The sequence below is a fragment of the Oryctolagus cuniculus genome, chromosome 20, assembly GCF_051225735.1.
Source record: "Oryctolagus cuniculus isolate XC-2025 breed Fujian yellow rabbit chromosome 20, ASM5122573v1, whole genome shotgun sequence".
Lineage (NCBI taxonomy): Eukaryota > Metazoa > Chordata > Mammalia > Lagomorpha > Leporidae > Oryctolagus > Oryctolagus cuniculus.
The window spans coordinates 44,760,277-44,785,703 of NC_142886.1; the positions used below are offsets into that span (position 1 = coordinate 44,760,277).

Consider the following 25,427-nt stretch of genomic DNA (forward strand, 5'->3'; position numbering starts at 1 on the left):
CCCAAGTCCTTGGGCCCCTGCATCTGTGTGGGAGACCCAGAAGAAGCTCCTGGCTCCTGGCTTCAGATTGGCACATCTCTGGCTGCTGTAGCCATCTGGGGAGTGAACCAGTGGATGGAAGACCTCTCTCTCTCTCTCTCTCTGCCTCTCTCTAAATCTGCCTTTCAAATAAATAAGTAAATAAATCTTACACACACACACACACACACACACACACACACTGAGATTCAGAGCAAGACGCAGTGGCATTGTTTTCCAACCTCGAGTCCCCTCACAGAACTCAGCAGACAACCAGGATAGCAAAAAACAGTGGAGTAGAGAGGGTAGAACAATAAAATAGTCAACAAACTGGGCATAGAGGGCACTTCCTCCCCCTCACAGTAGACATTTTATTAAGAAACCACAGCTAAAAATCATACTTAATACCGATAGACTGAAAGTTTTCCTTCTTTTTTAAAATTAATTTATTTTTATTTATTTGACAGAGTTATAGACAGTGAGAGAGAGACAGAGAGAAAGGTCCTCCCTCCGCTGGTTCACTCCCCAAATGGCCACTATGGCTGGCGCAGAGCGCCGATCCAAAGCCAGGAGCCAGGTGCCTCCTCCTGGTCTCCCATGCGGGTGCAGGGCCCAAGCACTTGGGCCATCCTCCACTGCACTCCCGGGCCACAGCAGAGAGCTGGACAGGAAGAGGGGCAACCGGGACAGAATCCGGCACCCATATGGGATGCTGGCGCCACAGGTGGAAGATTAACCAAGTGAGCCATGGCGCTGGCCCTGAAAGTTTTCCTTCTAAAACCAGGAACAAGACAAGGATGTCTGTTCTCACCAGTCTGTTAAGAAGTGTACTGGACGTTCTAGCTGGGGGCAATTAGGCAAGAGGGCAAAAGAAAACCACCCACATTGGAAAAGAAGTGTAATGAAAATGAAGTATTGCTTCAGACCCACCAGAATGGCCAAGATCAAACAAACAGAAAACAACAAATGCTGGTGAGGATGTGGGGAAACTGGAACCCCGTGCTCTTTTAGTAGGAATATAAGTGAGGCAACCATTATAGAAAGCAGCATGGAGTTTCCGTGGAGAATTCAAAGTAGAACTGCCACGTGAGAGGCCAGAGCCACGCCATGACAGGCTTCTCGCCAAAGAACTGGCTAGGCCCGGGACACTTCCGCTGCGCCGAAACCTGACACTGGGCAGTCCTTGGTCAGGCAGGGCCAAGAGGGGGCAACCAATAAGGTGGGCCGTCCTTGGTCCAGCAGGGCCAGGGAAAGGAGGGAATGCAGGTGTGATACTTGTTTGCCCGGGGACTGTAAAAGCCCTGGGAACCAGGAGAAGGGGGTCTTGTCTCCCAGCACTGCTGTACGGGAGGCCAGCCCCAGCGTGCTGGACCTGCAAATAAAGTCCCTTTGTTCTTCACATTTCGGTGAGTCTCGCTGGTTCTTTCTCTGGGCGATCCGGAACACAACCACCACAGGATCCAGCAGTCCCGTTTCTGGAATTTTACCCCGGAGAACGAAAACAGGCTCTCAGAGACCTCTGTGCCCCCGTGTTCATCGCAGCATCGCCCGTAACAGCCGAGAGGCAACGGAACCCTCTCTGTTCTGCCTGGGAAGTTCCTTCCGTTCTGCGGAGTCTTCGGGCAGCACGTGCAAAGCTCTGTCATCTCCTAACAAATACCCCGACTCCCACTTCACAAGAAAAGGGCCAGCCAAGACTGTCCCCTCCTGTCCCCTCCCGGCCCCTCCTGTCTCCTGGCCCCTCCCGTCCCCTCCCGGCCCCTCCTGGCCCCTCCTGTCTCCTCCTGTCTCCTGGCCCCTCCTGGCCCCTCCCGTCCCCTCCCGTCTCCTGGCCCCTCCCGTCCCCTCCCGTCCCCTCCTGTCCTGTGTTCTCTTCAAGAGAGCTCTGCCCCATCACAGCAGGGAGACTTCCCGACAAGGTTACCATGTAGCCGAATCTAAAGGCCACTTCCTTTCTTTTTTTCAAGATTTATTTGAAAGAGTTGGAAAGCGAGTGAGAGACATCTCCCATCTGCTGATTCACTTCCCAAATGCCAGCAATAGCCATGTCTGGACCAAGTCAGAACCAGGAGCCAGGGACTCCAGCCAGGTTTCCTACATGTGTGGCAGGGCCCAAGTGCTTGTGCTGTTTTCTCCTGCCTTCCCAGGAGCATTAATAGGATGGGAAGGGGAGCAGCTGGGACTGGAACAGGTGCCCCCACATGGCTGCTGGTGCCACAAATAGAGGCAAACTGCCCCCCCTTTTTACTGTAAAAAAGATGAATATATTTGAATGGCAGAATGACGGGGGCTGGGTGGGAAGGGAGAGGGAGAGAGAGAGGGAGAGAGAGAGAGAGAGAGAGGCCTGCAAAAGCTGGGGCTGGACCAGCCTGAAGCGGGGAACCCAGAATTCCATCTGGGTCTCCCAGGTGGGGGACAGGGACTCAAGTACTTGAGGCATCACTTGTTACTCCCCAGGTGCATTAGCAGGCAGCTGGATAGAAAGTGGAGCAGCCGGGACTCAATCCAGTGCTCCCATAAGGGATGCGGGGGTTGCAAGTGGCCGGTTCCTCTCCTCCCTTTGACTCAGTCTCGCAACGACGTGCCCCTCAGCTGACCATACTCCCCTTAAAATACTTCCTTCTCTAGGTTTCAACGATGCCACCATCTGTCCATGAGTGACCTCAAGCAGGTGGCTCGCTTTAATTATTTATATTTTAAAGGCTCCTAAGTGTATTTTTTGATCCTGGGTTCTATATCCACACTCGGCCTCCTGGAGGTGTCGAAGGTGGCTCGGACGGGACATGGTGAAACAGAACGCTCAGTTCCCACCTGCTCAGGCGTCGACCTCCCTCAGCCCGATGAACCGGGCCTCTGCCTGCCCAGCGTCCCTGCCCAACCCTGGTGTCATACTCTTGTGGAAAACAGACTGCGCACTGACTGCCCTCAGGAGTCGCTTACTCATATTGTAGTCACCTGTTCTTACAAAGCAGCGTTTCTTTAATGAGATGGAATTCTTCTATTGTGTTTTTAGTCCCCACATTAATCTGCAGGGCACTTGCCATTCCCTCTTCCTCAGACTCCAGCTCCCTCTCACGTCTGAGGTTCCGTCTGAAAAGCCACTCCACACAGAACTTGTTTGCGGTTGGCCTAGCTCTGCTGTCGCCCTGTTTTATTTCCTCCTGGGATTCCGCATGCCCTAAGCGTCTGGAGTATGGAAAGTTGCCTGCGAGCAAGGCACCTGCTGTGCTCACTGCTGCATCGGTAGCACCCGGCACGCTTCACGGCCACGGTCAAGGATGTGGCAAACGACAGAATCTCGCAGGACTTTCCTATTCTCAGGGCTCAGTGTCCTTATCCTCAAACGAGGCAGCTGGCTGGGGCTGATGTCCTGCTCCGACTCCGTTCTCATGCTCTGTGCCCACCGACGGGTCCGTGCAGTAACTGCTCCCGCAGCCCAGACTCTCGTTCTGCCAAGCACCGTGCAGGGGACAGGGTTAAAATGCCGAGCCTCAAACCGTGGCACATCTGAGACCCACGCTTCTTAGTGCTCCGGTGCCAGGTAAGCAGCCCGGGTCAGACACTGAAATGGGAGATGCATTTCTCACAAAGTTGTCTTGTGAGATACCTGGAGCGCTGCACTTCCACTACGCTCGATACAGCCTCAGAGCAGCCTGCCGTGTCATCACCTCCTCCCCTCTCTCACGAGGAAGCCGTGACCTAAAGTCACGCACCAGTGGGAAGACCAGGATTCTACTGAATGGACCCCTGCCCCAGGAGGGCATCCCCTGGCAATATCCTAGGTCCTGGGTAGAAGGACCGGGGGGCAGGGCCCAGGGCAGACCCAGGAGCTGGGGAAGGGAGTCTGTGTGGGGCCTGTGTGGTCACCTGGGATGTGAACAGAAGCAGCAACTGCCTAAGCATGGACAAAGCCAGTGGGTGCCAGGGCAAGGGGGAGCCACAGCAGGCTGCGGCAGAGGCTATGGGAGCCGGGGGGCCAGGAGGGCAGGCCTGCGTGGAGGGGTAGCTGGCGAAGGCTTTTGGAGGTCACTTACTACAATGGTTCCCAAGTGAGGCCTCAGAGAACACTGGGGTTTTGAGTGTTGGATTACATGGGAAAAAATATATTCTAGGTTTCTCTCCAAACAAACAAGGTGCATTAAATTCACAAGGATCTGTTCCCTGTGGAGTCTTATTTGGTCTGCGCCTGTTCTTACTGCTCTCCACTGGGATCTGGGTCAGGGACAGAAGCCGACTCGGCACAAGGTCAGATGAACAGCCTTACATTTAATCAATCAACATCACATCCAACTGCATAACCCTCAGGTGTGTGGACACCTGCCAGAGAGGAGAGCCCCGCCTCTGTCCCTCCTGTGGGTGGCAGCCCGAGGGCTTGTCCCCAGCGGTGCAGGCCACGTCGCCGTCCAGCAGGCTTTTGAGTCCTGGGCAGAGACACGGCCCCTTCAGGCCTTCCCTTGAAGGGCACCTGAGCCTGTGCAGGCAGGTAGAGTTTTTGCGGGCACAGCACCAAGTGAGACAGCCGGGCCAAGGTCTCGGAGGCATGGCCCATGCTCAGGCAAAGAGGCCCCGTTCCCAGAAGTGGCTGGAGCCAAGGGGACAGAACAGGAGCAGCCCCTGGGAATGCACCATGAGGGGCAGAGGGGGGAACGCTGACAGCCATCCACCAGCGGAGAACACCGGAGCACAGGCACACCAGCCCAGGGCCTCCCTGGTGTCATTCATTTGCTAGGCAGGTGGCAGTGCTGAGGAGCGAGGGGAGCTGAGTGGGCTGCAGGCAGGTCCAGCAGTCCTGGGGAGGGCTCATCCAGCAGTGTGGCGGAGGACACATGGGGTAGGAAACAAGGGTGAGTGCAAATACGAACGTCCCACTCAGGCCAGCAGGACTCGGGCCCAGGGGACGGAGAGAGACGGGAAGCGCGAGACCTGGGAGGGGACAAGAAAGAGGCAAAGGGTGAGGCCCCGGGTGAGTGGGAGCATGGGAGCAGGTCAGTGCTGGCCCCCAAGGCTGAGGCCTGGCATCTGAGCCTGGGCAGACCCGACAGGGCGAGGGGCCTGGCCCTAAAGCACCTGCTGTGTAACCTACGCCGACTCACAGCCCCGGCTCTGCTCGGTGACAGGCAGTGACTGCTGCAGTGACAGCTGACTCACTCGGGGCACAGGGAATTGCAGTGCCCGGATGTGCAAAGCGCTGACCAGGGAAAAAAAGAGACACGGGAAGCCGGGCCCCCGCCTGGAGACCCCGAGGCGGCGGTGGTCGGGGGAGGTCAGCAGTGCCCTCGTGGAGCAGGGTCCGTCCCCCTGGACACTCACCGGGTCACTGCCATTCCAGGAGTGGCAGCTGTTCCAGGAGCATGTCCTCCGTGCTGTTGAACTGAGGGAGAGAGGGAACAGCTGGAGACCAGGGCCTGGCAATTCTGCTTCCCTCACCCCAGCCCGGAGCAGCAGGTGCAGCCCAGTGAGGCTGCCCCTCGTCCCACCAGCCGTCAGCCCGTGATCGCCCGCCCCAGGGGGCTTCCCATGGCCAGGGGGCCTCGGTGAGAGACCTGTTCATCCAGGTCTAAGTTCCCTCTAAGCTGGCTTCTAAAACACCACAGGTGGAAATGCCCCCGCTCGGCTTTTGCAGCTGGGAGGGAGGAACAGCTGCAACAGGGGCCAGAGGTGGCGGGGCTGGGGGAGGAGCGCAGGGCCGCCCAGGTCTCCCAATTGGCCCCTGGGGAAAGCCACGCTTGCCTTGATGTGGTATACAACGTGCCAGAAACTGGAGTCGGAGCCGCGGTATCTCCTTTCGGGGTAGAGCTGCCACATGAAGGGCAGCACGTTAGGAGCCAGGTGGTTGGGGCTCACGGCTTCCCCCAGGGGGACGTCTTCCTGGCGCAGCAGCACCTGCAGGCTGCTCTCTCCCTGGAGAGAAAAGACCAGGGCGTGTCTGCCATTTCCACTTGCCGGGGCCCCTCCAGGCACAGATCACCGGATCCCTCCTGCCACCCACAGGCCCGGCCCTTCAGGCCTCCTATTTCTGTGCCTGCCACACTGCCGCCTGGTGTCCCCTCTGTCACACTGACACTGGTGTCCCCTCTCCTGCCACGCTGCTGCCTGGTGTCCCCTCTGTCTGCCACGCTGCCGCCTGGTGTCCCCTCTGTCACACTGATGCCTGGTGTTCCCTTTGCCTGCCGCGCTGCCGCCTGGTGTTCCCTGTCACACTGATACTGGTGTCCCCTCTCCTGCCACGCTGCCGCCTGGTGTCCCCTCTGTCTGCCACGCTGCCGCTGGTGGCCCCTCTGTCTGTCACACTGACACTGGTGTCCCCTCTCCTGCCACACTGACACCTGGTGTCCCCTCTGTCTGTCACACTGATGCCTGGTGTCCCCTTTGCCTGCCACGCTGACGCTGGTGTCCCCCTGTCACACTGACACTGGTGTCCCCTCTCCTGCCACGCTGACGCTGGTGTCCCCTCTGCCTGCCACGTCCTCCACAGATCTACAAAGGAGCGCATCCCTGGTGAGCCCAACCCTAGGTCTGCTAAGGACAAACAACATGTGGAACCACAGGACAGCGTGCAGGCCACAGCTACCAGCGACATCAAGAACTGAAAATCCCTTGCATTGATGCAAGGGCAAGAAGACTTCAGCAAAATCTAACGATGCGACACGTGCTGCGGGTTTGCCCTAAACAGAGACTCCACAGAGAACAACTGAAGGGAAGAGACACACACACGACGGGCGGACGGGCACGGGCAGACACAGACTGCCGGGGGTCCTGCCCGAACCCACTCATCTCCTAGTGGACTCGGTCGCCCGGGCGGTGAGGATGCTACCCCATTTGCCGCAAACACCCTCAGCCTAGAACCGAGTCGGCACTGGCGTTTGTCCAGTGGGTATTTTCCAAAAGTGGGAATGGCTTTTTAAAAGAATTCTATGAAATAAATAAAAACTCACCATTAAAAAAGGATTCTCTTCAAAGTGCAAAGTGTAAGCGTGGAAACCACCCCCTTTCGCCATCGGTGTGTGGTCTTCTGTGTCCTGGTGCCATCTTTGGTTTGTTCATCTTTTTCTCGCTGATTTAAGTAGTATTAAGAATACTACTCCTTCTGATTATGGGAGGGGCACTCACGTTCACTGCTGGGTTATTTTTTGAGCAGCATTTTTCATGATTATGTAAAAATTCTGTCTAGTTTGTGGTTCAATGAGAAGGTAGATATTCCACAACCAGAGATGAAGAAGAAACAATCACCGGATTTTCTCCAGGTAATTGACCGGGGTTCATATTCGCTTTTGAAAGGGGGGGGGGAAGGGGGCGCCGTGGCTCACTTGGTTAATCCTCCACCTGCAGCGCCAGCATCCCATATGGGCGCCAGGTTCTAGTCCCGGTTGCTCCTCTTCCAGTCCAGCTCTGGGAGGGCAGTGGAGGATGACCCAAGTCCTTGGGCCCCTGCACGCACGTGGGAGACCAGGAAGAAGCTCCTGGCTCCTGGCTTCAGATCGGCATAGTTCTGGCCATTGCAGCCATTTAGGGGGTGAACCAACGGAAGGAAGACCTTTCTCTCTGTCTCTCTCACTGTCTATAACTCTCACCTGTCAAATAAAAAAAATTAAAAAAAAAAGAAAGTGCACGTACGTATTTAAAAAACCAAGTGTCAGAAAATGCCAGCTGAGGTAGCTGAGAGCGGGGGCCGGGCCGCAGGGGCTGGGGGCCGGTACCGGGGGGCTCACACTCTCGCCCCCCCGGCCTGCTGGCTCTGACGGTCTGCAGTCGTCCTAGCGTTACTTTTTAGTTCTGCTTTTATACTTTGTTCAGTTTATCGGTGGAGAGGTTGTTCTTTTTTTTGCCTTGGATTTTCTGCGTGATTAGCAAGTCCGGATGACAGCAGGTTCCGACCTCCGGGGGCGTCGGGCCGCCGAGGCCCGCCCTGGTCTTCCTCGGGGGGCTCCTGACCCAGGTAGCGCCCCCTTTACCGCGCTGGCCCCGAGGACAGCGAGACCCCGGCTGTGCACCAGCGCCGCTCTCTCCCTCTGGAGATGCTCGGAGCCCAGGCAGCTGCACCCGGGCGAGTCCCGCACCTGCCGGGCGGCTTCCCGCCTCTCCCCGGCCCCAGAACCCCCGTGCGCCCCGACAGCCCGCTGCGAGCGCTCCCCCCTGGCTGCCCTCGGGCCGCCCGGCCTGCCCCGGGGCCGGCTGTACCTTGATGATGATGGGCAACCAGGTGCGCCGCTTCTCATCCATGTACACTGCCTTGTCCCAGATCCACAGGCGGCTGGGGTGCACCCCCAGGTGCGCCCCTAAGAGGAGGTTCTCGGCCATGGCACCCAGGGCGGTCTGAGAAGCCGGACTCCGAGCCTCCCGAGGCCACTCGCCGACCCTCGGTGCGCAGAGCCCCCGCGCTTTAAAGCGTGATCGCAGGTGCTGCCCCCTAGCGGTGGGGCAGGAGGGGCGGGGCGCCGGGCCGGATGGGGCGGGGCGCCAGGCCGGATGGGGCGGGGCGAGCTGCAGGATCTCGTGGCCGCCGTGCGCCAGGGCTTCTGGAAGCGTCTGGGGCTCCGGTGCGGCCCCGCAGGCGCTGCTGCCCGGAGCGGGAGCGGTGTGGTGGCCCTGCGGTGGGGCGGCTCGGGCTCGCCCCGCCGCCGCGGGCGTGCAGGTCGGCCGCTGTGTGCGGCTGCCGGCCCCGGGCTCTGGCCCCGCGTGGAGCGCCGTCGACGCCGGGCCGCCCGGAGCCCGGAGCCCGGCCTGCGAGGCCGGAGCAGCCCCGCGCCCCTGGGCCTGGCGTCCCGGGTGCGCGGAGCGTCCGCAGCCCGCGCCTGTGGGTGCCGGGGTGCGCTCTCTCGGCGGAGCGCCCCGCGCGCCAGGCTGCTTTTCCGCGGCTTTGATGGTGCTGTGGGCCTCTAATAGCCGTTGCGAAACGCGGTGAGGAAACAGGGATTTTTCCCCCCTTTATGCCTCGACTTCGTTAATGATCGCGTAATTTACAGTGAATACTTGAAAGGAAGCGCCTCCCTCCACCCGCCCCGAGAGCAGTGCATTGGAAAAGCCCTCGGATGATGATGCCGAAACCGTCTCTCTCCAAATTACAGCCGCCGAGGAGAACAGTTTGACTTCATTTGCTACTAACGAGTGCCCATTAAGGCAATTAAAGCGAGGCCCGAGGAAAACACGCAGACCCAGCTCCGGGCTTGCGGCCCCGACACCCCGCTGGTGTCCGGTGCCCCTGGCCCTCAAGCACGAAGGCAACGTTCGGCCTTGCAGTGTCGCGGCAGTGCAGAGGAGGGGCCGCGTGGGGAGCCCTGACCGCTGGGCCTGCGGGGTCCGTCTCTGCTCTCCGGACGGTGGAGGGAGAGGCACGGCCCAGCAGCGCAGACCTGATGGTGCTGGTGTCAACGTTGGAGCTGCCGCTTCTCGGGCTGCGTGCCCTGCGGACGGCTCTAGACTCCAGACCCGGATAGCCCCTGGCAAGATGAAAACCTCGGTAATAAGCTCTGTTGGGAAAGTCTCAGGCTTGCCCAGAGCTCTGAGGTCGAAGTGATGAACAAGTCCAGTTTTAAGCAGTGCTGCTGGCACGGCCTTTCGTGGCCAGGAACGGGGGCCCCCAGGAGCCAGCGTGGCCGCTGACCCGGCCACAAGGACGCCTCCAGGACCCGGGATGCCCCTGGAATTGCCAGTTTCTTTTGCACTCCCTCTGCTTCTGTCAGCAGGGGGAAGGAACCCTGCAGGAAGAGCCGGATCCCCTTGGCTGGGTGAATTTGTAAGTGTTTGGGGAATATGGCTCCTTTCTGCTTAATTTCCTCACTTTTGCATGAGGGCGTCTTAATATTGAGCAAGAGTATACATCACTCTTTTGTGGCATTCAGAAAGTCATTTGGGAAGGGGTTCCAAAAAATGGAAATGTAATAAGGATGCCCCGCGGTTTCTCGGGCAGCTTCGGAGGAGGTCTTGCACTTTCTTCATTGACATTCCAGGGAGAGGGGGGCCAGCAGCTATTGTGTGCCTCCGACACAGGCCAGCCTCCCCAGCCTGTCGTCTGCCCAGCAGGGCTCTGACGCCAGTCAGCCTGACCGTGGGCTTTCCCTTCCTTCCTGAGTCTTTGTGAATCCCGGGTGGGTGAGCAAGGGCCTGTTGGTGAGGGGAGTGGCAGGCAGCCGTCTGTAACTGATGCTCTCGTGTCTTAACGGGATCTCGTCACACGTGGCAAATCCTTGGTGCTGTACTTTGGTAATGCGCGGGCCAGGCCAGCCGCATCCTGAGCCCATGTCTCCACGGGCAGCCCCTGCTGCTCCAGCCCTATCGTCCTGGGAGACGGGAAGCGCCCTGTTGCCAGGGGCCCCTGTGGCGCTCACTCTTCAGGAGCGGGGAGGCCATCTTTCTGGTCTGGTTCCCAAGAGTGAGTGCTGGCTGGCAGGATGCTCCAGCCTTGGTGCGCCGAGCCTGGTGCCTGGAGCGCGCAGGGGCTGCAGAATCTTGAGCCCTTCCCAAACCCCTTTGAGTCAGAGGCCGCATTATAATAGGGCCCCCAGGTGGGGCGGGGGAACCCGGTGTCCTCGGGTCTCCCTGAGTAGACTCGGGGCGTCGCAGTGTGTCCCGTGTCCTTTAGTCCTAGGCTGTCTTGCTGTCACCCTCGCTGCAAAGGTACAAAGTGTTTTCACTTTGGAAGAGAACCCTGGTGACCAGAGTCATCCCAGCAAACCCTTGGCTCTGGTGCGGTGATTGCTTTAGGCTGTAACGCGCCTCTTCCGAGGTTCTCCAGGTGCCCCGGCTTCTGGGCGCTCCGCTGACTGGCCCTGAACCACCGAGCATCACCTGGGAAGCTCTAATCCACTTCCTGTGCCTGGATCCCACCCCAAAACAATTAGATCGAGGCTTGGGAGGTACTTTATTTTTTTTTTTTTTTCCCTTTTCCCCTTGCAAAACGGACTCCTCAGTGATTCTGACAGACTGGGTTGACTGTCACTTCTCTGAGATTGGAGTCACTGGTTCTGAGGTGTGAATAGATGTGCAAAACTAAATAACCATGAAAATGTCAAAGCTATTCTTTCTCCCATCAATCCTCATTGTAAACTTCACCCCAATCCCATATTTTATTTCTTTCCCTTTGCCCTTCTTTAAATTTGCTGATTCCAATCTTCAGTGGGCAGGGAACCATAACGCCAAGTTTATTAGACTTGCGAGTGTTTGATCTTGCCAGAATGCGAGGTACAGAGGTCCTCATCAGTAAATACTGAGGCATCTGTGCTGGTGCCTGGAGGGGTTCGTTTTGTTTGATTCGTTTTTTGTTATTCCTGGGTCTGGGCCATTTTCTAGATAATTAAGACTTCTGATCAAGTGAGCTCAAGCTAAAAAAGATGTTGTAGTCTTTACTCGTAGGGATGAAGTGGTATCCCTATATTAGTAGAGAATCTGGGACAAGGATATTCCAAGTAGAGTTCGGGATCCTAGCTTTGCCCACCGCATAGCTACCATCCAGCTCTGTAAACTTAACTGTTTTCTGTAAGTTGAACCGGTTCTCCAACTTTAAGGCATATATAGCGATCTTGTTAAAATGTGAACTGTAATTTTTAGAGTTGGCCCAGGCCTCGAGATTCTGCATTATTAGCATGCTCCAAAGTAAGGCTGGTGGTAAGGGTCTGTGACCTGGTTCTGAGTGGCAAGACCCTGTACTAACCCCTGCCCCAAGTCCATACTCACAGCACAAATGAGAACACAAATCACAACCCAAAGGTATTCAGACTGTCCCAAGTAGTCGAGAAGCTGGCGAGTGAGCAGCATGTGGTAGAACTGCAGTGGGCTCCTTGAACCAGACGGTGGCTTCCCCTTGGCCAGAGGCGAGTTAGCCTTGACCTGAATCCATATCAGAAGCGCAGCTCAGCCCTGGGATGACTGCGACCCCGGGCCCTCTGTGATTGAGGGTGGCTCTGCTTGTTCCACCCTCAGATCTTCAGATTTCTTGTTGGTAGATGTTTTGTTCTTCCTAGAAAATTGTCTCATCATCTGCACACTTTTAGCATAAACTGAGGTAAATATTTAGACTGTGCACTACTTTTGGCTTTCATAGTCATTTAACTTTCATTTAAAAATATCTCTTGACCTATCTTTTCATTTTTAAGGATTTTTCAATATTGAATTCCAGCTAATTAACTTGTTGTGGGGCTCATGTTAATATGCAAGGTCCATACATAGACTTCATGTATACCAGGTAGCAGTCTGGCTGCCTCTTAATTTTTCTAAATATTTACCAATCTCTTACTGTGGAATAATCTACCTTTCCACACCAGACTTCTCACGCCATTACTGTTCACACCAGATGTTTACGTAGTAACAGGTCTGGGCTCTATTCCATCTCATTTGTTTGTTCCTTTGGTAAAACTACACCTTAAGAAAACTACAAATTTGATTTGAAGTGGGTAGGCCTTCCTTTTTTGTTCTTTTTCAGAATTGTTTTAGCTGTTCATGAACTTTTGCATCCCTGAAATTCTTCCTGATACTTTTGGGATTTTTATCCATTTTCATTGAATTTATGCACTTGAAGGAAATCTGATTTTTTGATATCATTTTATAATATCTTCATGAAAGCATTACACATTTTATTTAGTGTATTTCTAGATATGTTATAGTTTTGTTGATTTTCTGAATGGCATTTTTAAAAATTATTGTACTTATTTGAAAGGCAGAGAGTCAGAGAGGGGTTTTTCATCCTCTCCAGTGCTTGCAACAGCTGGGACTGGATCAGGCCAGTGTGAGGGGCCAGGAGCTGAGTCAGGGTCTCCCAAGTGGGCGGTGCTACTTGCTGACTCCCGAGGCGCCCATCGTCAGGCAGCGGAGCTGGGACCTGAACCTAGGCATTCTGGTGTGGGATGTGGGCGTCCCGAGTGACGTCTTTAATTGCCATGCCACTCATCGCTGTTGTGTTAATACTGGTTTTTTTGATGGTACTTCCTGGCGTGAAGGAACGCTGATGGATTTCGTTGTTGATCTCCTGCATCCTTGCTGAACTCTACTCAGTGTTAGTGATTAGTTTATCTGAATGACAAGATTTTTTTCATTCTTTTCACCCCTTATATTTTCCTGTGTCTCTCTCCGTCTCCGTCTCCAGCTCTTCCTGTTTCATTGCCCTCGAGTGTTTGTGTGAATAGTTTAATCCTAGGTGCCAGTAGCAGCAGTGTCTGTAGTACGTTTGGCGGTGACCGTGATGTGCCTGTAGGTTTTGGCGGATGTGTTTCATCCGGCCCGGGCTGGGCTGCCTTTCCCGGGCTGCTGCGTTCCTCAGGGCCTGTTGAATTTTCCTGGTGCCTCTTCCGTGTCTGTTGAAGTTACGTTTGCTGAGAAGCAGGTGCCGCAGGCTGCCCACCCGGCACTCACTCCCCTCCTGGCTGCTGAGCCCTCCTGGGGTGGGGCGGGGACTTTATCTCCAGCCTCTTGAAATAAATGACTGTGCGGGTGGCCTTACCCTGAATGCGGGTAAATCCTGATTTCTCTGAGGCAGGTCTTGTTGTTGTCACATGCCTCTGCCCTGGTTGATGGGACCCAGCAGTTTTTCTGTAGATCTAGAAAGTGCTCAGCGACTGTTTCTTCAAGTGCTGTCTTTTTTTCATTCTGTTTATTTTCGTCTTTTGAAATTCTGATTAAATAGGTGTTTGAATTTCTGCAGTAGTCCCCTGTGTCTAAGCTTATCTTTATTTTTCCCCTTCTCTGTCTTTCAGCTGCTACTTCCTGAGCCATGTCCTTAGGCTGATGTTCCTGTTAGTGTGGTGAGTTCCTCTTTACCAGTATCCGTGTGACTTATCAATTGAGGCTTTCTTTTCAGGAATTATATTTTTTATTTCCACAAATTTTTAGGAGTAGACAGATGAAGAATACAGTTTTAAAGCTATTAGGAAGAAAGCATAGTTTTTCCATGACCTTGGTGAAGGAATGTATTTTTTAGAAACTAAGATATAAGACCCACAAGCAAAGTAAATATCAGTAGAAAAAATGGGCAAAGGATATGAACAAGAAATTCACAAAATAGGAAATACAAATGGCCATTAATTTTATGAGACAGTGTTCAATTTTGTTAGATGAAGACATACAGATACAACTATATGACATTAACTTTTTCTTATCAGGTTGAGGAAGAATAAAATGATGATGTCACATGTTAGTGAGAACTTGGGGAAAATTACTTCTGTAGTGACTGGTGCACTGAAATTAGTGTTTCTACTTGAGAGAGCATTTTAAGAATATCTACTGCAGCTGGCGCTGTGGTGTAGCAGAGCCGCTGCCTGCAGTGCCGGCATCCAATACCGGCACCAGTTCAAGTCCTGGCTGCTCCACTCTGATTCAGTTCTCTGCTCTGTTTTACCAAAACGAGCCAGGGAGCATTTATCGAGTGCCTGCTGTATGCAAAGCATGCACGATCAAAGAGACAGTGCAGTTCCTCCTGAGTCACGCGGGGGTGGTGTCAGCACACAAAAATATGACCTTTACCCCCTGCCAGGAAAGAGCTGCTCACCGATGCTTGCAGAAGGTCCAGGAGGTGGTGAGGCAGGGCCATCAGCCACGTGGGATTCAGAGTTGCCGCTGGGGCCGCTGCTGTGGTGTAGTGGGTAAAGCTGCTGCCTGCAGTGCCGGCATGCCATATGAGTGCTGGTTTGAGCCCTGGCTGCTCCACTTTCAATCCAGCTCTCTGCTGTGGCTGGGCCCCTGTACCCGCGTGGGAGACCAGGAAGAAGCTCCTGGCTCCTGGTTTTGGATCAGCCCAGCTCCACCTGTTGTGGCCATCTGGGGAGTGAACCAGTGGATGGAAGACCTCTCTCTCTCTCTGCGCCGCTGCCACTGCCTCTCTGTAACCCTGCTTTTCAAATAAATAAATCTTTTTTTTAAAATATCTACTAAAAAGTGAAAATCATCCACACTTATCTCTTATGACCCAGGGGAAGATTACACTTCTATGGAAGGAGAATCAGCTGTGTTTTCTCACGAGACAATGAGTAAACAGCCTGTGCTGCACTCACCGAATGCAGTGCTACCCAGCAGTTAACAAATCTGACTGAGTTAGCATGGAGAGCTCAGGAAGACATTGAGTAGGAGAAAGCAAGAAGTGGAACAAAACGGGCAGTGTGATGACACGCATGAGCATTCACAGTTGGGCTCACGTGTGAACTTGAGAAGCAGGAACCGTCCAAGAGAATTCCCCCGGAGCGCAGGCGTGCGTTTGAGAGGAAAGTGAATGTGAGTGCATGTGTGGATACGGATGCGTGGGGAGGGGGGGTACTGTGAGATGACTTAAAGCTGGCGTGTGTGTGTGTGTGTGTGTGTGTGTGTGTGTTACAGCAATAATAAAACGTGAACCTGTATGAATCAGTTTGGGGATGTTGTGCGAATGTGGATGTTTGTTTTGCTCCACGTGCTTTTCTGCACTGTTTGCTTTTCTCTGGCCAAAAGGTGGCTGGTCAGAGTGATGAATGGTCATCTTGAAGCATTAAATCTCACATTCTCCCGAAGTCCCTTGGGGAGAGGTCGAGGGCATCTCCTTCCCTCAGGACGTTCAGCATCAGTATCACGCAGGATTGGCTGAATCTGGAAGTGGGCGGATTGCCCCTGTGCCCACCAGAGCGGCACTAACAAGATTCACATTTGTTTGCTTGTGGCATCAAAGTTTGGAAGCAGGTGATCCAGAGCTGATCTGTGCCACCCAGTGTCGGATTCCAGATCCTCCTGTCTTGTGGCTCTGCCATGGGGGCTTTGATTCTTCACCCCCGGCCAAGAGGGCTGCCCCAGCCGTCGGCGTCTACACCCGCATACCCTGGCAGGAATAGAAAAGGGAGGCATTTCCTAGATGCCAGAGAAAGTTCTTCCTACGTCCACGAAATTGGCCAGGATGTCTCACCTGCTTACCCTTAGCTGCAAGGGAGGCTAGAAAGCTTATTTTCACGCAGATGTTGATTACGATGAACTCCTTAGAACTGCCTGTGCTGTATTCCTTAAGTTTTGGTGTGTTCTGTTTCCATTTTTGTTTGAAGATATTTTAAATTTCTTTTTCGACTCGTTGTCTAGAAGCATGTTGCTTAATTTCCACATACTTAGTAAATTTCCAGAATTCTCATTTTATACTTATGTGGTTGGAAAATACACTTGATAAGATTTCTGTATTCTTAAGTTTGCTATGGCTTGTTTCGTAGCCTATCATAGTTTATTTTGAAGAATGTATGCCTTGCAGCTTTTTTGATGGTTTGTGTATGTCTGTTATTTTGTCTAAAGTATTCAAATTCAGTGTTTCCTTACTGATTTTTCTGTCTGGAAATCTGTCCATTGTTCAAAGTGTGGTATAAAATGCCCTATTATTGTTCATAATGTATCTCTTCAAGTCTATTAATATTTGCTTTCTTAGGCACTCTCATGTTGAGTGCATATGAATTTATAATTATTTTGTTGATGAATTGACCCATTAATCATTATGTAATGTGGTCTTCTTAGTCTCTTATACAGTTTTCATTTAAAGTCCATGCTATCTGATGTCAGTGTGGTGACCTTGTGTCTTTTGGTTTCTGTGTTTTATAGATTATCTTTTTCCACCCCCTCACTTTGAATCCACATGTGTCCTTAGAGGTGAAGTATATCTCTTGTAGACAACATATAATTGAGTCTTAACTTTTTATTTTATTTTTGCCTATTCAGTCACTTAATGTTCTGTTTTTATTTTTTAAAGATTTATTTATTTATTTGAAAGAGTTACAGAGAAAGATGGAGAGACAGAGAGGTAGATTTCCAGCCCCTGGTTCATTCCCCAAGTGGCTGCAACAGCCGGGCTGGGCCAGGCCGAAGCCAGGAGTTCATCTAGGTCTCCCGTTGGGGTAGCAGGGGCCCAAGCACTTGGACCATCCTCTGCTGCTTTCCCCGGGCCATTAGCAGGGAGTTGGATGGGAAATGGAGCAGCCAGGATGTGGAAGTGGTACCCATAAGGGGGTACTGGCATCACAGGCGGCAGCTTTACCCACTGTGCTCGCAATGCTGGCTCCTGCCCAGTGTTTTTGATTGGAGAATTTAATACATTTTTGTTCAAGGTAATTATTGAAAGGTAAAGAGCTACTGTTACTTTGTTAAGTGTTTTCTGGTTGCTTTGTAGCTTCTTCGTTCCTTTCTGGTTCTCTTGTGATCAGATAATTTTCTTTAGCAGTTTGCTTTGGGTTCTTTTTGTCTCTGCCTGTTTCCTCTAGGTGTCTGCTCTGTGGTTACCATGAGGCTTGTGCGAAGAAAACTTGTAATGGGCTGTTGCAAGCTGTCCACAGCTTAACTCTGATTACATTGAAAGTACATTTTGCTCCTTTTATGTTTTTGATGTCATAATTTATCTTATGTATTCCTTAACAATGATTGTAGTTATAATTTTAATAGTTTTATCTTTTAGCATCCATAAAGATATACATGATTTATATACCACTATTACTATATTAGAGTTTTTCAGAAATTGTATATTTTACCCACAAGTTTTACACTTTCTTGTTAGTAATCAAAATTCTTTAAAAAATATTTTTTTGACAGGCAGAGTGGACAGTGAGAGCGAGAGACAGAGAGAAAGGTCTTCCTTTGCCGTTGCTTCACCCCCCAGTGGCCGCTGCGGCTGGCATGCTGCGGCCAGTGCACCGTGCCGATCCGAAGGCAGGAGCCAGGTGCTTCTCTTGGTCTCCTAAGCGGGTGCAGGGCCCAAGCACTTGGGCCATCCTCCACTGCCTTCCCGGGCCATAGCAGAGAGCTGGACAGGAAGAGGAGCCCTGACTGGAACTAGAACCCGGTGTGCTGGCGCCACAGGCGGAGGATTAGCCTAGTGAGCTGCAGCCTAAAATTTTTTAAAAAATTTATTTACTTGAGGTAGAGTTACAGACAGTGGGAGAGAGAGAAAGGTCTTCCTCCACTGGCTTACTCTCCAAGTGGCCAGAATGGCTGGAGCTGGACTGATCCTAAGCCAGGTGCCTGGATCTTCTTCCAGGTTTTCCATGCGAATGCAGGGGCCCAAGCACTTGGGCCATCTTCTGCTTTCCCAGACCATACCAGAGAGCTGGATCAGAAGTGGAGTAGCTGGGACTAGAGGACTAGATCAGGTGCCCATATGGGATGCCAGTGCAGCAGGTGCAGGCTTAGCCCACTATGCCACAGAGCCAGCCCCTAATTAACATTCTTTTATCTCAGATTGAAGAATGGACTGTCACATTTCTTGTAAGGCAAGCCTAGTGGGACAAATCTCTCATGTTTTCTTTGGGAAAGTCTTTATTCTTCGAGAAGGACAGCTTTGTCCGGTAGAAATGCTGTGTGGCTGGTGGCTTCCTTCCCTTCGGTACTCTGAATGTATCAGCCAGTTCTCTCTGGCCTGTCAGCTTTCTGCAGAGAACTCTGCTGCTGGCCCTGTTAAGAATCCCTTATGTGAAATGCTTTTGTTTATTCTTGCTGCTGTAAAGATCCTCTTTTCATTGTTCTTGTCCTTTGTTTATTGAAAATATTATGGCATACCAGAAAGACTCAACTTCATGTGGTTTGAAATTCATACCAGCTGTAGCTGAGTGACCTGAGTGTCGGACAGACTCCAGATTCCAGAGACGTTAGCCTTCCCTGGGATCAGGATGCCTGGACTTCCGTGATCTCCTGATCTAGGGCTGAGGCCCGGGGAACATGATTCTCTCTCCTTTCTCTGACCTCTTCCTGCAGCTTGATGGAGACCTCTCGCAGGGTCCCTATGTCTGCGTCCTCAGATGTGACCGCCCGCTGTCGTCCTGCAGAGCTGCTCGCTGGGATGGTGGCCATCTCCCACGTGCAGTTCTCAGTGTGGCAGTTGTTGCTCAGGCGGGTGTAGTGCTCCCCAGTGATGACACAGGCCACTTTCTTCCTGGTTTTGGTGTGAACGTGACCTGTGTTGGTGAGTCCTGAGAGGGGAGAGAGGAGAGGTTAGGAGAGCAGAGTCCTCTTTTTTGTCTTTGATTTGTCTTGGTGTAGGCTGGTTTGGATTGTTTGTGGTTGGAGGCTATGTTAGTCTACCTTTATGGAATAAAGTACCTGAGGGAGTTTTTGGGAAAGCAAAGGTTTATTTCTGCTACAGTCTGGATTCCAAGGTCAGGAGGCCCTGTAGTCAGCATCTGGAGAAGGCTGGTTATGGTGGGTGTGGTGGCAGTTACCGAGTCTTGAACCAGGAAGCAGATAGCCTAGGCCGGGCTCGAACAGAAACACTCAAAGATCTCATGGGAACCAAGTTACTGGGCCTATCCCCAGTAACCCAAATACCTCCCACTGGCCCAGCCCCTCAGTCTCCATTATTAGATCAGGTCTCCGCCCTTAATCAATCATCTGTGAACAGTAAGACCTTTAAATTTAAGCAGTTTGGAGAGACAAATCCTCCTCAGCCTATAACAGAGACCTTTGACCTTCCCATACCTTTCCTATACCTGGAAACTTACCCTTCTCCAGGTTTGGGAAGTTTTCAGTTATTATTTCCTTATATAAACCTTCTGTCCTTTTGTTGTCTCTCTTCTTGAATTCTCGTAATTCAAATATTTCTTCTAATAACTGTGCCATTGTCCTGTAAGTGTTCATTTTTTTAATATTTATGTATTTATTTGAGGGTAGACTTACAGAGAGAGGGACAGACACAGAGAAAGGTCTTCCGTTTGCTGGTTCACTCCCCAAATGGCTACAACAGCTGGAGCTGAGCTGATCTGAAGCCAGGAGCCAGGAGCTTCTGGGTCTCCCATGTAGGTGCAGAGGCCCAAGGACTTGGGCCACCTCCTGCTGCCTTCCCAGGCTATATCAGAGAGCTGGATTGGAAGAAGAGCAGCTGGGACATGAGCCAGTGCCTATGTGGGAGCAGGTGCTGCAGGTGGAGGTTTAGCTACTATGCCATGGTGCTGACTCCTCTTCATTTCTTTTTTAAAAAAGATTTATTGGTTTAGTTGAAAGAGTGACAGAGGGGGAAAGACAGATCTCCTTCTGCTCGTTCACGTCTCAAGTGGCTGCAACAGCCAAGTCTGCTCCAAGCCAAAGCCAGCAGCCAAGAGCTCCACCATGTTTCCCATATAAATGCCAGGAGCCCAAGTTCTTAGGTCTTTTTCTACTGCCATTCAGGATGTATTAGCAGGAAGCTGGCGACTGAGGCTTGAACCAGTGTTCCAGTATGGGATCCTGGTATCGCAGACAACAGTAGCTTCACCTGCTGTGCCACAGTGCTGGTTCCTTTTCATTTCTTTCTATTCCATTTTCTTTTTTCTCTTCTAACTGTATGTTTTCAAATACACAGTTCATGGATTTTTTTTGTTTGATGCATTCTATTTAAACTCACTGTTGCATTTTTCATTTCATTCATTATATTTTCAGCTTCAGATTTCCACCTTTTTGTTTATGACTTGAATCTCTTGTTGAAATTCTCATTTTGCTCATTTATTGCTCTCCTGATTTCACTGATTTTTTTCCTCTGTATTTTTTGAAGTTCACAAAGAATTATTTGGAATCATTATTGGAAAGTTTGTATATCTATAACTTGGGGGTTCTACTAGGAGGTTATTAGTTCCTTTGGTGGTGATATTTTTCCGGATTTCTTGTTGTTACTCTGATGCACACTGATGGAGCAGTGAGCTTTTCCAGATGTCGTGGGATGGTTTCGCTGTGGGATGAACTTCCCCTGTGTGGGAGGGAGATGAAGGGTGACCGCTGCCTGGCTGTAACGGTCTGGCAGCAGTGAGGGGAAACCGTGCAGCGTCTCTGCCGCTGTCAGCTGCGGTCACTGCTGCCCAGTGTAGGAACGTTTGCACTTGTGGGGAGAGCTGCTGGGCTTCATCGGTGATGGCTGCTTGTCTCTTGAACTTCATTGGTGGTGGTTACTAATCTTCCAGTCTCTTTCCCTCACCAAGGGAGCTGTGGCTAACGAGAGCTCCTTGGTATTGGGTCCAGCTCGTGGGCCCACTCATATTGGCTGTTGCACTAGTATCAGATGACACTTGTCGTCATGCTGAACCCTGAAGCATAGCTCTGAAGTTCTTGGCTCTGGGATCACAATGGCCCTGGTGCTCAGGGTGCAGACACCCCTGCCTCTGTGTTGGTTACGGTATGTGAGGCACAGAACAAGGACACTCCCGTTTGTCGTTGAGGGGTAGGAGTGAGAGAGAGAGACAGAGAGACAGACACAGATAGACAGACAGTGAGTACAATCCTGTTTATGTCTTCATTCCTCAGATGTCTGCAGTGGCTGGGACTGTGCTAGGGCTGAATCCAGGAGCCAGAGCCTTCATCCAGGTCTGCTGTGCAGGTGGCAAGAGCGTGCTACTTGAACCGTCACTGCTGCTTCCCCAGGATCTGTGGGTGTGAGCTGGAGTCAGGAGCTTGAGGCAGGAGTGAACCCAGGCTCTCTGATGTGGGACGTAGGCACCGTAACCACGAGGCTCAATACCACTCCCTGAGCGAGTGCTTTGGAAGCAGCCGGAAACCATCGATGGGAGCACAGGTGTGGTCATAGCTAGAGTGGCTCGAGGGCCAGGGTGGGACATGGTTCTCTGCGGTGGCTGAGCTGGTACCCAGAGCGTAGGCATGTGCAGGAGACCTGGGCTCTGGGACCTGAGGTATAAGATAACTTACCGTGGTGGTGGGTGGAGTGTCTGAGCCGTGGGCACGTGCGGCGGAGCCACAGAGCTGGGGTCTGGAGTCTGGAGTCATCGGCTGTGGGTTGGATTTCAGGGGCTCATCTGAGAGGAGAGGTGGTGGCTCTGATGCTGGAGTGGCACAAAGACAGCTGCTGCCGGGACGGGAGTTCCCCAGCCAAGGGCTCACCCTGACTAGGGCTCCCTAACAGTGGCAGCTGCTGGTTACCTCACTGCAGAAGACACCCGTGTCCTCTGTGGAGCCACTGGGGACCGGCACGGTTCCTGCCGCAGAGCCGATGCCGGCAGCCTCTGCCTCTCTTCTTTGTCCCTGGCTGTCTCAGCAGTGGGTCTCACCCACACTCATTTTCGTCTGGGTACCCCTCCCCTCCCCTCCCATCCTCTCCCCTCCCCTCCCCTCCTCTCCTCTTTGGGTCTGTTTTGCATGTGGTCTTTTTGTTTTGTTTTTGGTTTTTGACAGGCAGATTTAGACAGTGACAGAGAAAGAGACACAGAGAAAGGTCTTCCTTTGCCGTTGGTTCACCCCACAATGGCCACTGCGGCCAGCGTGCTGCGACTGGCACACCGCGCTGATCCGAAGCCAGGAGCCAGGTGCTTCTCCTGGTCTCCCATGCGGGTGCAGGGCCCAAGGACCTGCGCCATCCTCCACTGCCTTCCCGGGCCACAGCAGAGAGCTGGCCTGGAAGAGGAGCAACCGGGACAGAATCCGGCGCCCCAGCCAGGTCTAGAACCCGGTGTGCCGGTGCCGCAGGTGGAGGATTTGCCAAGTGAGCGGCGGCGCTGGCCTTGTATTATGTGGTCTTACTGAAGATTCTTTAATGAGCCTTTGGGCCTTCCCAGGGCTATTTTAGTTTGTGGATAGCTGTTCATATTTGTCTTCCTTTGGAATCATGAAAGCTGGTCTCTTGGTCACCCCCATCCTGATGCCACTCTACCCTTACTTTTTTATTTTTATTTTTGACAGGCAGAGTGGACAGTGAGAGAGACAGGGAGAAAGGTCTTCCTTTACTGTTGGTTCACCCTCCAATAGCCACTATGGCTGGAGCACTGCAGCTCACGCACCGTGCTGATCTGAAGCCAGGAGCCAGGTGCTTCTCCTGGTCTCCCATACGGGTGCAGGGCCCAAGCATTGGGCCATCTTCCACTGCACTCCTGGGCCACAGCAGAGAGCTGGCCTGGAAGAGAGGCAACCGGGACAGAATCCGGCGCCCTGACTGGGGCTTGAACCCAGTGTGCCGGCGCCGCAGGCGGAGGTTTAGCCTAGTGAGCTGTGGCACCGCCCTACCCTTACTTCTGATGTTGATTTCTCCTTCCTAACTTTTCTTGTGGAGGGAGAGATTCCTTTATGATCACTTTGAAAGAAGGTCCTTGTAAACTTTCTGGAGAATTGCTGTCTAGTATGTAGCCACCGTCCACAAACGGCTACTAGGCACTTAAAGTATATTTAGTCTACATGTGATGTAGGTATCAATGCGCTCCAGATTTGTAAGACCTAACACAACCTCCCCACCCAGGATGTAGTGTTAGCTTAACCCCAAATTTGTCAGCTCTCTTTATGCTGCTTCTAGGTTTCTACTTTTACAGTTTGTCAACAAAAAAGTCATGAATTGCTCAGGTCTGCGTGGTGTGCATGAAGGGCTCTGAGCAGTGCCGGGAGGTTCCACTAAGAACAGAGACGTGAGCTGTAGTATGCAGACATTGAATTATCTAGAAGCTGCACAGAGAGTTTGGGTCTGTTGGGTTCTGGGGATACTCCTGGACAGTTGAGGCTTCTGTGTAAGGGCACCCTGGGCAAGGATGATGCCACAGCCTTTCTCCATGAAGGAGGATGGTGTTTTTACACGTAATAAACTTGAGTCAAAATAATTGTGGGAGAACTTGGGTTGGGATCCAACACTCAGGTGGAGAAGGCATGCTGGAACCTGGGCACTAGTTTGAGACCACAGAAGGAATCAGGTCAGGGCATGACCAGGTGGGTGGAGCCACTGGGAGGGTGCTGTGTGGATGAATACATACTAGCCCCATGCAGCTTGCTCAGTAATGAAGTAGACCCGGGGGACATTAACCAAGACTTCAAGCACTTATAAATGTGGGTGTTAAGTACATTATTATTAAGGAGTCTAACCACAGGGAGGCATCATGGGAGACTCACACACTTGGGAAAGTGGAATAAAAATGGCAACACTATTTGTTTCCGTGGGAAATGAGGGTATTACATACAAGTCAAAGATTGCAATCTCAAGTTCAAAGCCAGGCTTCAGGGTCCTGGTATTGTATTACTCAATCTGAAGACAGAGAAGAGATTACTAGACACGTGAGTGGGTAGGGGAGGATAGAGGAAGTTTGGATAACGGGTACCAATTCAGGGTTAGACCAGCAGAATGAGTTCCTGGTGTTATTTGGCATAGTGGGGAGACTGTGGTTCGTGTGGGCAAGTGGAGGAGGGATGCTTCAGGGCTCCGGTGATAATGTCTAGGAAGAGGAAGTGTTGGTGACCCTGATTTGATCAGGACACTGCACACATGTATTGAAATGTTACACTGTGGCCCAAAAGTGTGTACAAGTATTATAAAGAATGAAAAAACTCAAAAACCAAGTTTGGCTTATATGTAAATATGACTTTTTTTTCCCTAGGGAGAGGACCCAAGACTCAGAGTCGTGATCTGCTGATCATGGTTTATTCACCCAATCACTAAGATTTCCCTCTCCAGCAACTTAGAAGTGTTTCTGGGGGGCAAGGATACCCCTCCAGAGGACGGCACCTGTCCTTCAGCTTTTTTATTTGAATGGCGGAAGTGGGCGAAGGGCTCTTCCATCTGCTGGTTCACTCCCCCGTGGGCCAGGCCAAAACCAGAAGCCCAGAACTCCGTCTGGGTCTCTCACATGTCTGGCAGAGGCTCAAGTACTTGGACCATCATCTGCTGCTTTCCCAGGTGCATCAGCAGGGAACTGGATGGGAAGCCGAGCAGCCGAGACTCAAACTGGTACTCGGATATGGTATGCCAGTGTTCCAAACAGAGGCCTAACCTGTGCCACAACACCAGTCCCCGTTCTTGAGTTTATAAAGAGAGTAGACTGCATCTAAATCAGCTGTTGTCAACTGTGTCAGTTAAAGTGATTTGGAGGTATTTATGCAGAGCCTGCATACAATGCCTGATGCGAGTGATCACCCGTACCGGTTAGAGACTGCTCTCCCCTGCTTCCCAAGACCGTGACTGGATGCACTCCTCTTCTGTCAGCCACCACTTTCCAGTCACCTCTGGGTATCTCGACTCCCCTAATCTGTTGTGTACTTTTATGAGATGCTGTCTGGGTGAGGGGCTAAGGGTGCATAGCAGCCATTTTGCTTAAAGCCTGTGGCTTCACTGAGATCTCTCTCCTTTCCTGGTTGTGTTTCTGCCCAACAGCTGAGCCTGGCTTAGTCTGGGCGTTGCTCTGCTGTGTTAGAACCGGGCAGCTCAGGTGCAGCAGTAACCTTTGGAGACTGGAATATGTTTCTGCAAAATGGAGTCAAAGGTTTGCTGTTCTTTCCTCATCCCACTCACAGCCCTCCACTGCTGCCCTTCATCGTCCGCGGTCTCTGAGGGTTGCCTGAGGAGGTCGCGATGTCTTTCTGGTCGTATGCATTCAGCGGGGTTAGTCCCAGCTCAGCCCACTCAGAAGTCCCACCGGTTTCTGTGATTGCATTGAAGAGTTCCCTTGGAGGCTTCGGCTGACTTTGCTGGAGTGGAAGCTCCCCCAGGGCCCATCTTCGTCTTGTCCACTCTTGTCCTGAGTGGGGAAGAGACAGCCTGGCACACACAAGGCACTCAAGCA

At 52.2% G+C, this 25,427-nt stretch overlaps 2 long non-coding RNA genes across 4 annotated transcripts; one reads left to right on the forward strand and one right to left on the reverse strand.

Moving 5' to 3' along the window:
- Nucleotides 1-4,264: 4,264 nt before the first annotated feature.
- Nucleotides 4,265-8,433, reverse strand: LOC103345384 (TCL1 family AKT coactivator A). Of its 2 annotated transcripts, none has more exons than XR_016226402.1 (4): nt 8,197-8,433; nt 5,743-5,919; nt 5,329-5,389; nt 4,265-4,941 (listed from the first exon to the last, which is right to left on the reverse strand). It is a non-coding gene; the product is annotated as a TCL1 family AKT coactivator A (long non-coding RNA). The 2 variants fall into 2 exon arrangements; XR_016226403.1 differs by having other exon boundaries at nt 5,749-5,919; nt 8,197-8,432.
- Nucleotides 8,434-8,521: 88 nt separating this feature from the next.
- Nucleotides 8,522-24,800, forward strand: LOC127488136 (uncharacterized). Of its 2 annotated transcripts, none has more exons than XR_011385043.2 (3): nt 8,522-9,751; nt 13,701-13,748; nt 24,246-24,800. It is a non-coding gene; the product is annotated as an uncharacterized LOC127488136 (long non-coding RNA). The 2 variants fall into 2 exon arrangements; XR_016226915.1 differs by lacking the exon at nt 24,246-24,800 and adding an exon at nt 21,190-21,449.
- Nucleotides 24,801-25,427: the final 627 nt, after the last annotated feature.